The sequence below is a fragment of the Ovis aries genome, chromosome 18 (assembly GCF_016772045.2).
Source record: "Ovis aries strain OAR_USU_Benz2616 breed Rambouillet chromosome 18, ARS-UI_Ramb_v3.0, whole genome shotgun sequence".
In the NCBI taxonomy this organism is placed as follows: Eukaryota; Metazoa; Chordata; class Mammalia; order Artiodactyla; family Bovidae; genus Ovis; species Ovis aries.
The window spans coordinates 13,691,870-13,704,810 of NC_056071.1; the positions used below are offsets into that span (position 1 = coordinate 13,691,870).

The 12,941-nt window shown below is 49.2% G+C and overlaps 1 long non-coding RNA gene across 1 annotated transcript; it reads left to right on the forward strand.

The window, feature by feature from the left end:
* Positions 1–12,722, forward strand: LOC121817070 (uncharacterized). The gene is made up of 2 exons (XR_006056799.2): positions 1–9,111; positions 9,204–12,722. It is a non-coding gene; the product is annotated as an uncharacterized LOC121817070 (long non-coding RNA).
* Positions 12,723–12,941: the final 219 nt, after the last annotated feature.

Here is a 12,941-nt window from a genome sequence, read left to right on the forward strand (position 1 = left end):
AAAACCATAGATCCTTAGAGCTAGACCAAGTCTTTGGGATCGTTCGCCCCAGTTGGTTAAATTTACAGATGGGGCACCAAGCCTCATCACATTTGAGGCTTCATTCAAGGTTATCCAGAAGCCTCAACACTTAAAAATAATTCTTTAATTACCAAAGCAAAGTTTCCTTCCTTAAGTGGGGCAGTTAAATGAAACACAAGCCTTCATTTGTGGCCTAATAATAACCCAAAAGTTTTCTCCTGCCCTAAATGAAGAAACCTCATTAACAAATGGGGCTTTTGTTCGAGAGAAGCCACAAAGCATGGCCTGTTTCTGCCCCCCATCCCACCCCCTGCTTAGAAGGACAGCAGCAATTACAGCTTGTGGCTTAGGCGGTGAATTTTTGTGCCTTCTCTGCATTTACAGAGAGATTAGAGTCATTAATGAGATGCTAATGATACAGCTCTCAAACTTAACTAGAGTTCACTCTGTGTTTCCTGGAAGAAATACAGAAAACTGCCCCCCCCCCCCACCTGTTGTGGTGAATTCAGGCTAACCCTGGAGCAAGGGGCAGATTTGCAAAAGCTGGGCTGATTAAAGCCCAATTACTTTGGCAAAACATTTTCCCCAAGGAATGTGTTCTCAGCAAGGACATAACCCCCAGACAATGGGTGTGTATATGATATGGTTTGGAAACCTAGCTTTCTTTCTCTGCTGGCCTTGTTTTTCTTCAGTCAGAGCTTTCATGACCCAAAAAAGATCTGCTTGGTCACATTTTGTTCACAGCTGGCTTGCCTTCGAACTGGATCATTCTCCCTGTTGTCATCTCAGACATTTGTTTTGAAACAAAGGCCTGGCCTTTCGTTTTGTGTACGGACGGTGTTGTGTTCTTTGTTTTCTTGATAGAAACTGTATCAGATCTGTACAATACATAAAAAGCTGCTGGCCTGTGCCTGGGCTTCCCTGGTGGCTCAGACGGTAAAGGATCCACCTGCAATGCGGAGACCTGCATTCCGATCTCTGGGTTGGGAAGATCCTCTGGAGGCGGGCATGCCATCCTGCCAACAAAGGGCTGTTATAAAGCCACCTCCCACTGTCGGCAGCTGGGTATTGGGATGCGGGCTGCCATAGAGGGTTACCCCATCCAAGGGGTCAGGGACCTGGGGTGTTTATGCTCCACCTTGTCAGTGGTTGGTTGAGAACTGGAGTATTGATGACTTGCATGCCCGCTGCCCGTTACAGCTTGGGGAGAGCCTCAGCAAAGAGATGGCGCTGGCAGTGGCAGTCCCGGCACACTGGCTGTGGACGGTGTGAGGACGTTACAGTGTCTCGTCATCATTATATTCTTCTCCTCTCACTGCTTTCTTACTTCCGACCTTGGTGTTTACATTCATCCTGCAAACTTTCCTCTGTGTCCCACCACTGCCCCTTCTTCATCTGTCCATCCCTCCTCTGCTCAGGGATGACGGTGCTCTTAGCTTGGACGCCCTCAGAAGCAGAGCCTGAGTTCGAGTGGTCGATTTTGAAGGGGGAAGGGCGGTCCCAGGAAGTGTTGGGCTTTCCCAGTGGCTCAGATGGTGAAGAATCTGCAGGAGGTGTGGGTTTGATCTCTGGGTCCGGAAGATCTCCTGGGGGAGGGGATGGCAACCCACTCCATTATTTTTGCCTGGAGAATTCCATGCAAAGAGGAGCCTGGTGGGCTACAGTCCACGGTTGCAAAGAGTTGGACGTGACTGAATGAGTAACACTTCCAGTTTTAGGAGGTGTTGGAGGGGAGTCAGAGGTGAGACAGGGAAGTGAGTTAAGAGAGCAAGTTGATGAGCCCATTATCGCTGTGGGCACCTGGGTGCAGCCCCTCGGAGGCTCCTGGGAGGTGGTGCCAAACACACTGTACATAGCCTCACTGCGTCCCAGCCCCAGGCAGGGGAGGGCAGAGAAGCTGGATGCTGCATCGCAGCTCCTCTCCTGCACTGGTCGAGGGCAGAGAGCCACAGCGGCCAGGGGAGGGAGGTGCTGGTGTGTTCAGGAGCGTGGGTGCTGGGCCCCCGTGTCTGCCCCGTGACCGTGACTGGGGGCGGAGCTGCTGCTGTGCGCAGTGCTCCACACGCTCGCCTGCCTCCTGTTTACGGGGGAGGAAAGCAGAGAGGAAGCAGCTTGCCGGGGTCATGCAGCCTGGGCAGTGGCCACTCTGGCTGCAGAGCTGGAGCTGTTTTGCTGGCGTCCGCGTCGATGTGTCCTGTCTGCCGCTGGCCCAGTGCAGTTGGCTCTCTTGGCCTTGACCTTGAGGCCGTCTCTAGTGAGCTGCTCTCCTGGGGAGCACCAGGGCTTCCCTCCTTGGCTCCACTGGGCTGTGGCTGGGACGCCTCAGGAACGCAGGGCAGGGGTCCTTCCTGAGCCCACTTTTTCTGTGAGGTTCTCGGGAACTGGAAGCTGAGAGCCTAAAGGCCCACAGTTAGCCAGGGATGGAGTGGGTTCCCAGTCCCCTGATTCTTAAGTGCTGTGTTCTCCCTGGGTTTGGTGATCAGGCACTCCCACCCGCTGCTGGATGAGTATACGTTGGGGACATCTCATTGGTGAACAGTATGGTTACCGTCAAAATTACAAATGCACATGGCTGTCCGCCCAGAAATTCCTCTTCTGGGAGGTTGTCATGTGGTTATACTCCCACGTGTGTGAAGCAGTCTGTGTTTTTAGTGGTCCCTGCAGTACCGTCTATGCTAAAAAGACTGGAAATTGCCTCAGTGACCGTCCATAGGGAACTGGCTAAAGCGGGTCATGAAATGCCTTGTGGCCATAAGAAGGTAAAGAAGTGTGGACTTCCTTGGTGTTCTGGTGGTTAGGAATCTGCCTTCCAATGCAAGGGACGCAGGTTTGATCCCTGGTCAGTAAACTAAAATCCCACATGTCTTGGGGCAACTAGAGAAAGCCCACACACTGCAACAAAGACCCAGTGCAGCCAAAAAAAATAAAGAAAATGAAGAGGTGTATGGTCTATTTATTTGTTGGAGGAAAACGCCAAGAGGCAGAACAGTGCTATAATTTGTGTAAAGAAAAAATTATGTGTGTATTCGATTGCTTGGAGACCCACCACGGATTGCCTCTAGGAAGCTGGAGTCCGGTGGAAAGGAACTTTCTCTGTACACCCTTTGATGTCTTTTGAATGCCACATCATATGGATACATTGAGAACCTACTAAAAATAAAATGTAAACATTTAGTGTGTTCTTTTGTATTATTGTATTTCACTCTGAAAGCCCAGTCTCCTTATCTGTAAAATCAGGAAAATGTTATTTATTTCAGAAAATGATGACCCTTATATTCTTCTTCTTCTTCTTCTTCTTTTTTTTTTTTTTAGCACTCATTGCCCTTATGTTTAATTTTAGGAGCAGTTGACTTGGTCTGTCCCTACTGCTCCAGGAGAAGCCCCATGAGGGCAGAGCCTGGGTATCACTTGCTCACCACTCTAGCTCTAGGGATCCACATTTGGTGGATGCCAAACCAAAATGTTTTGAGGGAATGAATAACTCAGTGGAAGCACTTTGCTAATTAGAACATCTGCTTCCCCCACCCCCATCTTCAAGGGATGCAAATCCAGATTGATTTTCTTTATTTTATGTTTTGACCTCACTATAGATTCAAAGTTTGACCAGTATTCTTTTTTAAAAAAAGTTTTATTGAAGTGTAGGTGATTTACAATGTTCTATTAATTCCTGCTGTATAGCAGAGTGACTCAATTATGCACATATATACCTTCCTTTTAAAATATTTTTATATTATTTATATAACATTCTCTTCCATTATGATTTATCCCAGGATACCGAACATACTTCCCTGTGCCATACAATAGGATCTTGTTTTTCACCCATTCGATGTGTAATAGTTTGCACCCACTAACCCACTAACCCCAATCGTGCCCTCACCCCCGCCCTTGGCAACCACAGCCCTGTTCTCTCTGTCTGTGAGTCTCTTTCTGTTTAGTGGATATGTTCGTTTGTGCCATATTTTAGATTCCACGTATAAGTGATAGCATATGATATCTATCCTTCTCTTTCTGACTTGCTTTGCTTAGGACGAGAGTCTCTAGGTCCATGTATATTGCTGCCCGTGGCATGATTTCATTCTTGTTAATGGCTGAGTAATATCCCACGTACCACATCTTTATCCATTTATCTGTCCATGGACATTTAGGTTGTTTCCATATCTTGCTGCTGCTGCTGCTGCTGCTAAGTCGCTTCAGTCGTGTCCAACTCTGTGGGACCCCGTAAACGGCAGCCCACCAGGCTCCGCCATCCCTGGGATTCTCCAGGCAAGAACACTGGAGTGGGTTGCCATGTCCTTCTCCAATGCATGAAAGTGAAAAGTGAAAGTGAAGTCGCTCAGTCGTGTCCGACTCTTCGCGACCCCATGGACTGCAGCCTACCAGGCTCCTCCGTCCATGGGGTTTTCCAGGCAAGAGTACTGGAGTGGGGTGCCATTGCCTTCTCCTTCCATATCTTGGCTGTTGCAAATAGTGCTTGCTGCTAGTCAACACAGGGGTGCGTGCAGTTTTTTGGATTAGAGTTTTGTTGAGAACATGCTCTTTATGTTTTTGTCATCACTCATTTATAGCATCAAATTGCAGGAGGCAGCCATGCATCATGGCTCAGACTATCCAGGTTCAGATACCAGCTCTGGTGCTTATTAGCTGTGTGACCGTAGCAAGTTACTTAAACTCTCTGTGCTTTAGTTTCTGCGTTAGTTGATTGAGAGCTGTGTAAGTACCTACCACATAGGATTGCTGTGAGGATACAAAAAGTTCATATATCTAATGCTTAAAACAGTGCCTGCATTCTAAATGTGAGGTGCTGTAATTTGCCCGGACTTTGATGCTTTTCCTGTTGTAGACACTCAACTGTATGATTCTGGCAAGACTTCCTCTGGGATTTGGGAAGACCTTTAAACAAGTAGGGCTACTTCTCTGCTTGCATCCCCTTTCAGCTCTTTCTTTCCTGGAGTGTTAAGGTGGCTTGTCCTCCGAATGTGCTCTCATTTTTCCAGAGGAGACTATTCTGGAACAAAGGTTCCTCACTCAGGGGATGTTGGCCTCCAGGTGGCTGGGCAGGGGTTATGTGTGTGTGTGTGGGGGGGCTGTTTCTCGACACCTTGAGTCTCTGCAGAGTCCTGAATTTCCCTGAAGAACCCCCTTGGCCCCCTGCCAGCCTGTCCCATGAAGCCACGCTCCTGTTTCCTCCAGGTACAGCCTGGGTGGAATAAGATCCCCTGGAGGGGGAAATGACAACCCACTCCAGTATTCTTGTCTGGAGAACCCCAAGGGACTGGCAAGCTACAGTCCATGGGGTTGCAAAGAGTTGGACATGACTGAGGCGACTAAGCATGCACAGCTTGGGTGGGATTGTTCAAGGCCCAGGTGGGTCCAGCCTCTCCTGCGTGAAGCTGGGAGAGTTGAAGACAGCCCAGCAAGACAAGGAACAGCAGGACGCCTTGGAAAACCCTCTGGTTTCTGTGTGAGCTGGTGTGAAAAGGGAGGCTTTTGCTGCGAGCTCACTGATGATTATTGCTGAAAATCGTGGCTTCAGTGGCCTTGATGGAGACGCACAAACGACATGGACAATTGGGGCCTGAACTGCTTGGAGCTGGGCCCGTGGGGAGCTTGGCTGGGCTCATCAAAGTGACTTAGGAGAGCGGCTTTGAGGACATTTTCGCAGCATCTGTCTATGTTCTGATGGCCTTTCCAGTGCTCTTAGCCCCTGAGTGTCTGACCATCCGGCCTCCTCTCTGACAGGCTGGGAGAGGCTGGGCCTCCCGCCCTGCCCTCCTGAGCCCTTTCATCTCGTGCTTGCCTTGGAGCCACTGTGCTTCCTGGTGCTGCTGGAAAGTCTTATTCCTGCCGGGAGGCCGGATGCCTGGCAGGTGCTGGCTCATTAGTGCCAGGCAATCTCCACGGAGCCCGCCCTGCCTGTTTGAAGTGTCTCCTGGAGCGGGCACTGCTACCCCGGCTTGGCTCACTGGAGCGCGAACCGGTGGCCGAGACAGCCGACTCTTACACCAGGGCCTGGGCTCAGAGGCCTCAAGTGTCAGCTTTCTTTTCAGGAAGCTCAGGAACATTTGCTTTTCATCTCGTTTCCTGACACAGGATAACATCTCATCAGAGTAAAACCAAGTCTGCCCTTGCCATGCCCCCTCCCCTTGGCCATATGGAGACAGCGGTTTCAAAAACTGAAGCCGGGACTGTGAGCTGGAGGCAGCCTTGAAGGGGAGAGGAGGCCCCTGGCCTCTTCAGATCCTGGGATTTAGCTCCCTGTCTGCTGGATCCGGGGGGCAGGAGGGAGAAGGAGTGAGGCTGAGTCAGCGCATGGCCGTCTCCCTTAGCTGTGTAGTCCCTGTGCTCCAAGGGCCATGGCAAAGGAAGAAAAAGCGTCCAGAGCTTGAGTCTTTAGCTTTTCAAAATAAGGAAAAGTCCAAACAGACAAGCAAGCACACGCCCCACCCACCCCCTCTCTGCACACGCCGCCCCCTGAAAGCGGAACATGAAGGAGGGACGACGGATGGAGGGCAGCTATGTCTGCTCCGCTGATGTGTTTGCCTCACACCGTATTTTTTTTTTTTCCTTCCAAGCTGAGCCAACATTTAAACACTGAGGGATTTAAAATAACAATCTGGAAAATCTGGAGTCCCTGACCGCGCTTGTAGTTGCGAAACCAGATGGAGCCTTGGTGTTGCAAGGAGTGTGTCAGTGTCTGACCACCCCACTGCCTGATCCCCAGCTGCTCTCCGGCCCCTTTCACATTCCTGCTTGCCATCTCTGATGGGAAAGGTCTGGCAACCAGCTGTCGTCACAGCATTTTTCTGAATTAAGCTTTCTGGAGCAGTGTGGGTACGGTTTCTAGTATTCTTCGATTATTCTCCAGATTTGCCTTACTCCCTCCACTCCCTTGAGTAGATCGATTAACCTTTTGTATTCATATTAAGCCTAGCGGGTGAGCTTCCACTTGAAGTCTGAGACCTTGGCTTAAAGAATTTTGCTATATGATTTTAAACTATTTGCTACATTCGTGAATGTTCTGATTTGAATGATTTTGAGAAAATGGGAAAGTGTAAGTGTGTAGATGTGTGAATAGTGGCGTTTTCCCTCGGTTTATAATTGAAGTTTCAGATTTGTGCTACAGCATTGGGCTGTGTCAACTTAATCATTCCCCCCCCCCGCCCCCAAGGAACTTCTCTATTTCAGGTAAGATGTATTTATTGGCATAATGTTGTTCTAACCCTTCCTTATTATCCTTTTGCTAACTGCAGGATCTGCAGTGATGTCCCTCTTCTTATTTTTTCTTTTTTCTGGCAGAGCCACACAGTTCGGGGAGTCTTAGTTCCCCAACCAAGGATCAAGCCTAGGCCCTCGGCAGTGTAGGCTCTGAGGCCTAACCACTGGCTCACCAGGGGATCACCTCCTGTCTCTCATTCCTGATAACTAACTTAACGGTTCTTGATATAACTATTCCTCGACTATGTCCATGTATTCTTATGGGCTTCCCTGCTGGTTCAGTCATAGAGTCTGCCTGCAATGCAGGAGACATGGGAGGCGTGGGTTCCGTCCCTGGGTCAGGAAGATCCCCAGGAGGAGGGCACGGCAATCCACTCCAGCATTCTTGCCTGGAGAATCCCATGGACAGAGGAGCCTGGTGGGCTGCAGTCCCTGGGGGTCGCAAAGGGTCAGAAGTGGCAACTGAACACACACACACACACGTGTGTGCTATATCTATCTGTATCATCGTATTGTTATTATTTTTGGCTGTGCCGGGCAGCTCGCAGGACCTTAGTTCCCTGACTGGGGATTGAACCTGTGCTCCCTGCAGTGGAAGGGTGGAGTCCTAACCCCTGGACTGCCACATCTGTACCTGCTTAGATTCTCCCAGCTGCCTCCGTTTCTTCTGAAGGGACCTCCTGGGCTATACTACAGCCACCGCTGCAGCCAACCAGTCGCCTGTCCTGAGAGCGCTGGGACCTCCCCGTTTCCTCTGCTAGGCAACTGGGCCAAGTAGCCATAGGCCCAGAGCTTCTGGATTTGAGTAAACAGCAGGCACCACTGTAGTTATGAGATCCGAGATCTGTAGCTGCAGGGGAGGGTCAGCCTATGAGGGGAACACTGATGGGAGACAAAAGTGGGCTGGCCAGGACCGGAACGAGGGTGAGGAGAGTGAGGCACCGAAGGCCAGAGTAAGGAGGCACCTGCCCTCAGCCCAGGTCTTGCACCCTCAGCCCAGGTCTTGCGCCCTCAGCCCAGGTGTTTCACTTGCCTCCCCCCTTTCTCTGCCCAGAGATGGCAGAGTAAACCCCCCTGCTTCCTTTCTCCCACAACCTGGTCTCGAGGCGGTTTCTCCCCGCAGCCCGTCTTCATCTCCATGTGCGGAGTGACCCCCCTGCCTGGTGGCCTGTGTGTCTCTCTGCAGCAACACTCTGCAGTGCTTCCCCTCCCTCCACTCCTTCCCTTTGCCCCACCTTAAAGTCGTGTCCGACTCTGTGTGACCCCATAGACGGCAGCTCACCAGGCTCCCCCGTCCCTGGGATTCTCCAGGCAGGAACACTGGAGTGGGTTGCCATTTCCTTCTCCAATGCTTGAAAGTGAAAAGTGAAAGTGAAGTCGCTCAGTCGTGTCCGACTCTTAGCGACCCCATGGACTGTGGCCCACCAGGCTCCTCCGTCCATGGGATTTTCCAGGCAAGAGTGCTGGAGTGGGGTGCCATTGCCTTCTCCAAAAGCCCAGGGACAGCATGCCCTGAATGGAGCATAAACATCTTAGTCCTTGTTTCAGGCTCCGCTTCGTAGAGGATATGGCTAATGTGGAATGGAAGTCCAAAGACAAGACACTAGGTGAACTTCACGATTAATTTGATTTTCACCTTTTAATGAGATAGTGTAATAGAAAAAAAATCAACTCTGATTTTTTGAGAAAAAAGTGCTAAGTTGCTTCAGTCGTGTCTGACTCTTTTTTGACCCCATAGACTGTAGCCCACCAGGCTCCCCCGTCCCTGGGATTCTCCCAGCAAGAATACTGGAGTGAGTTGCCATTTCCTCCTGCAGAGGATCTTCCCGAGCCAGGGATTGAACCCATGTCTTTGTACATCTCTTGCTTTGGCAGGTGAGTTCTTTACCACTAGCACCTTGAGTAAAAAGTAGAGGCCCTTAATGGGATGTTCACAGGCTGAATCTGCTGTTTTCTTTAATCTGTAGGTTGTTAAAAAAAATTGAGTGACCATTTAAGAATCAGATAATTTCAAGAAAAAGATCCAGATTTTTTGAAACGTATTTTGGGACAGTGGAAGATTTGGCAACGCAGGCCAGCATTTGTCTGGGGCTGGGCATCAGCTGCCCCCTTGAGAAGGAGCGGACGAACACACGCCATTGGGATGCAGGCCAGGACTCCAGGGTGAACAAATATGCTTCTACATATGGCCCTTCTCTCCATGTTTATGCCTGGTTCCTTGTAGGCACTGGATTTTAAAATCTCCACGGTAAAGGAGATTCAGCTGCAAGTCTTGCTGGGACAGAACTTGCTTCTCAGAATGCTTATATACATGGTGGCTAACGGCTTACAGGTTGCTAAATCATCTGGCCCAGTTAGGAGTGTTCTTTGATGGACAGCGGGAGTCAGATCAAGTCATATGGGATACACACGAAGATCCTTCCTGCATGTGCGAGGAAGACTGTCCCGAAGAAGATGACAGTGTTCTTGAGAGCTCCTGAATCATGAGAGAGACGGAACTCTCAGCACCAGTAATGCTGTGAGGAAATCTGGCAGCAAAGCCTCTGAGAATTAGAATATAAATATATATAGTGTATATGTATAAATATACATTTGTATTTATAAATATATAGTGTATGTATTATACATATACATAAATATACACACACTATATATTATATTGGGCCTTCTCTGGTGGCTCAGATGGTAAAGAATCTGTCTGCAATGTGGGAGTTCTATCCCTGGGTTTGGAAGATTCCCCTGGAGAAGGGAATGGCAACTCATGCCAATATTCTTGCCTGAGAAATCCCATGGATGGAGGAGTCTGGCAGGCTACAGTCCATGGGGTCACAGCGAGTTAAACATGACTGAGTGACTAATACTTCACACTTCATACGTTATATTATACTATGTATCATATACACATTATACTACATACCATGTACTACTATAGTATATACACTGCGTTTACACTGTACATCATGTATAGTATTATACACGTGTATGCGTATGTAAAATGCACATATAGTATTGTATGTAGAACCTATGTGCTCCGTCACTCAGTCGAGTCTGACTCTTTGAGATCCTGTGGACTGTAGCCCGCCAGGCTCCTCCATCTGTAGAATTTCCAGGCAAGAATGTTGAAGTGGGTGGCCATTTCCTATTTCAGGGGATCTTCAGGACCGAGGATGGAACCTGAGTCTCCTGCATCTCCTGCTTTGGCAGGTGGATTCTTTACCACGGGGCCGCCTGGGGAGCCCTGCGTGTGTAGCATATGTAAATGTGTGCTGTGCAATAGTATATATAGTGTGTGTTGTAGTCACAGTGTAAAGGTAGCGTGTACAGCCTTATATATCATGTATGCAGCGCATATGTAGGTTTTGTGATGCTCTTGGAGTGTGAGACACTGAGCCATTAGTTCCTGGTTGCTGGCACTGGGCGTGAATCACTGGCCAGCAATGTGACGCTCATTTCAGCAGGTGCTCCCTCCTGCCTCTTCCTGTCGGCCTCCCTCCTGTCCTTCCTCTTCTTGGTTTCAGCCTCTACCTGATCTCTAAGCAGCCGCTCTGAGTTGAAGAGGAGCAGCACGTGGAAACCAGCAGCTCTTCCTGTGACTTCTTTTTTCTCCGCTGCAGACATCCCTGCCTCAAAGCTGGACGGCACTTCAGTCTTTTCCGAGTGATCTCACTTCTTTCATTTCAGTGGCCCCCTCTGCGCCCTGCCCTTGAGTGGCACAGAGCCGCAGCACCTGGTGTAAGCTGGAACGCGAGCCGCAGCGAGGTCAAGCGCTTTGTCCTCCGGCGATGAGCAGGGCGGCAGGCAGGACAGCGGGGGTCCAGGCCCAGGCCTTCAGCGCTTCCCCGCTCAGCCCCCGCCTTGCCAATGGGGGGCATTTTCTACTTTAATTCTTCAGCCAGGATGACGGAACCAGCACTTACACAAACCATGGGATGCACCCCCGTACTGACATCCATTCAATGGGCGCAACCAGGTTTTGCAAATGAATTAGAAGAGTGTAGATCTTATCGGAGCACAGCAGAGAGAAGTTCTGTTCAGCAAACCTTTGGACGAGAGTCAGCCACCTTTTTTGTTTCCCAGGCTCTAGCTATTGCTTGGCTGGGGAGCAGATTTCCATCCCTTTTGACGTGGATTTTTGAACACTGTAAAGCGTCATCGGGGGCTTTCACTTGGGATTCAAGGAGTTTGGATTTCAGCGACAGATTGTTGAGACCTGTCTTTCTTGCACATCTCATAATCCAAAGCAGGAATGCTCCTCACAGTTGGTAGGACCTGCAATGTGCCTGCAATATTGGACTTTAAAAAATACAATCAAAAAACAAGAACAAGAAGACTGTGTATCCCTGCGTAGAAAGGCTAGAACTAAAAAGATCATTGCTACTAGCTGCTGGCAAAATGCTAACATACGATTTTAAAGAAAGAGTGACATTTTACTACTTTGCTCTGAAAATTCGATAAATAAATGGACCTCAGGGCCAAACGGCAGGAAGAGGCAGAAGCAAATATAATTCCAGGAGTAAATGTGACTTTCGGCTGAGGGCAAGGTCAGTCTTGAGAGGGCTGTCTCATGACCAGCAGAGTTATTAAGGGGTGGGGGAGTGTAGGACAAGTCAGGACGCAGTGACCACGAGGAAGGGGAGGGTGCTAAGGAGCTGCTCGTAGTCAGCGCTGCCCCGCGGGCTCACAGGAGGTTTCCACTGAATATCCAGACAAACGATTTCCAGTGTGAATGATTAATTAGTCAATTGACATTCATCATTGAGGAAAACCAATACAACAGAAGCCAATCAATCTAGAAACGTGGTTAATAAAAAACGAATACACTTTTAGCTTGGAGCACTCTTTGTAATTGATCACCTGTTTGACTAGCTTTTCTTGCAGATGTCAAAGGAGAATCACAGTCAAGTGGTGCATCTTCTTTTAAGGGTACAGTAGGTTCTATGTGTGGTTTTTAGTCCACATGTTCAGGTTTTGTGGTCTGCGGGATCATACCTCTGAAATGGCAGTGTGAGTCCGCGGAAAAGTGGGCTCACTTACAAACATTTGTTTTGCAGAAACAATTTTCAACTGGCAATCTAAAGAATGAGTAACAGTGAGATCAATAACAGTGGAGAAACGCTGATAGATGGCCTGTGTATGTGAAGAAACAGCAACAGTAGAAGAGATGTGACTTGACTTGGGACCTGTAAAGGGGGAGGGGCTGGGAATCTGGGCATAGCAGCGGGCACACGTGCGGGCGAGCAAGTCTTGAAGGCCAGAGAAAGGGCATGATTTCTTCGTACCTCCCTGAGATCACAAAGAGTCGAACACGAATGAGTGGCTCTCACTTCTGTTCACTTCACTTTGAACTTCTTCAGTCCTCTTTTCTCCCTCCAGCATTGAACTTCCCCGTGTCTCCCAGGAAATTTGATTCCTCTTCATCCAATCTGAATCATTAAACTTGGATTCACATAAATACCAATAAAATATACATTAAAGTGAAAGTGTTAGTCGCTCAGTCATGTCCGACTCTTTGCAACCCTGACCACACGGTCCATGGAATTCTCCAGGCCAGAATACTGGAGTGGGGCAGCCGTTCCCTTCTCCAGGGGATCTTCCAACCCAGGGATCTAACCCAGATCTCCCGCACTGTAGGCGGATTCTTTTACCAGCTGAACCACCAGGGAAGCCCCCCTGTACATAAGGATATGTTAAAATACACGGGCTTC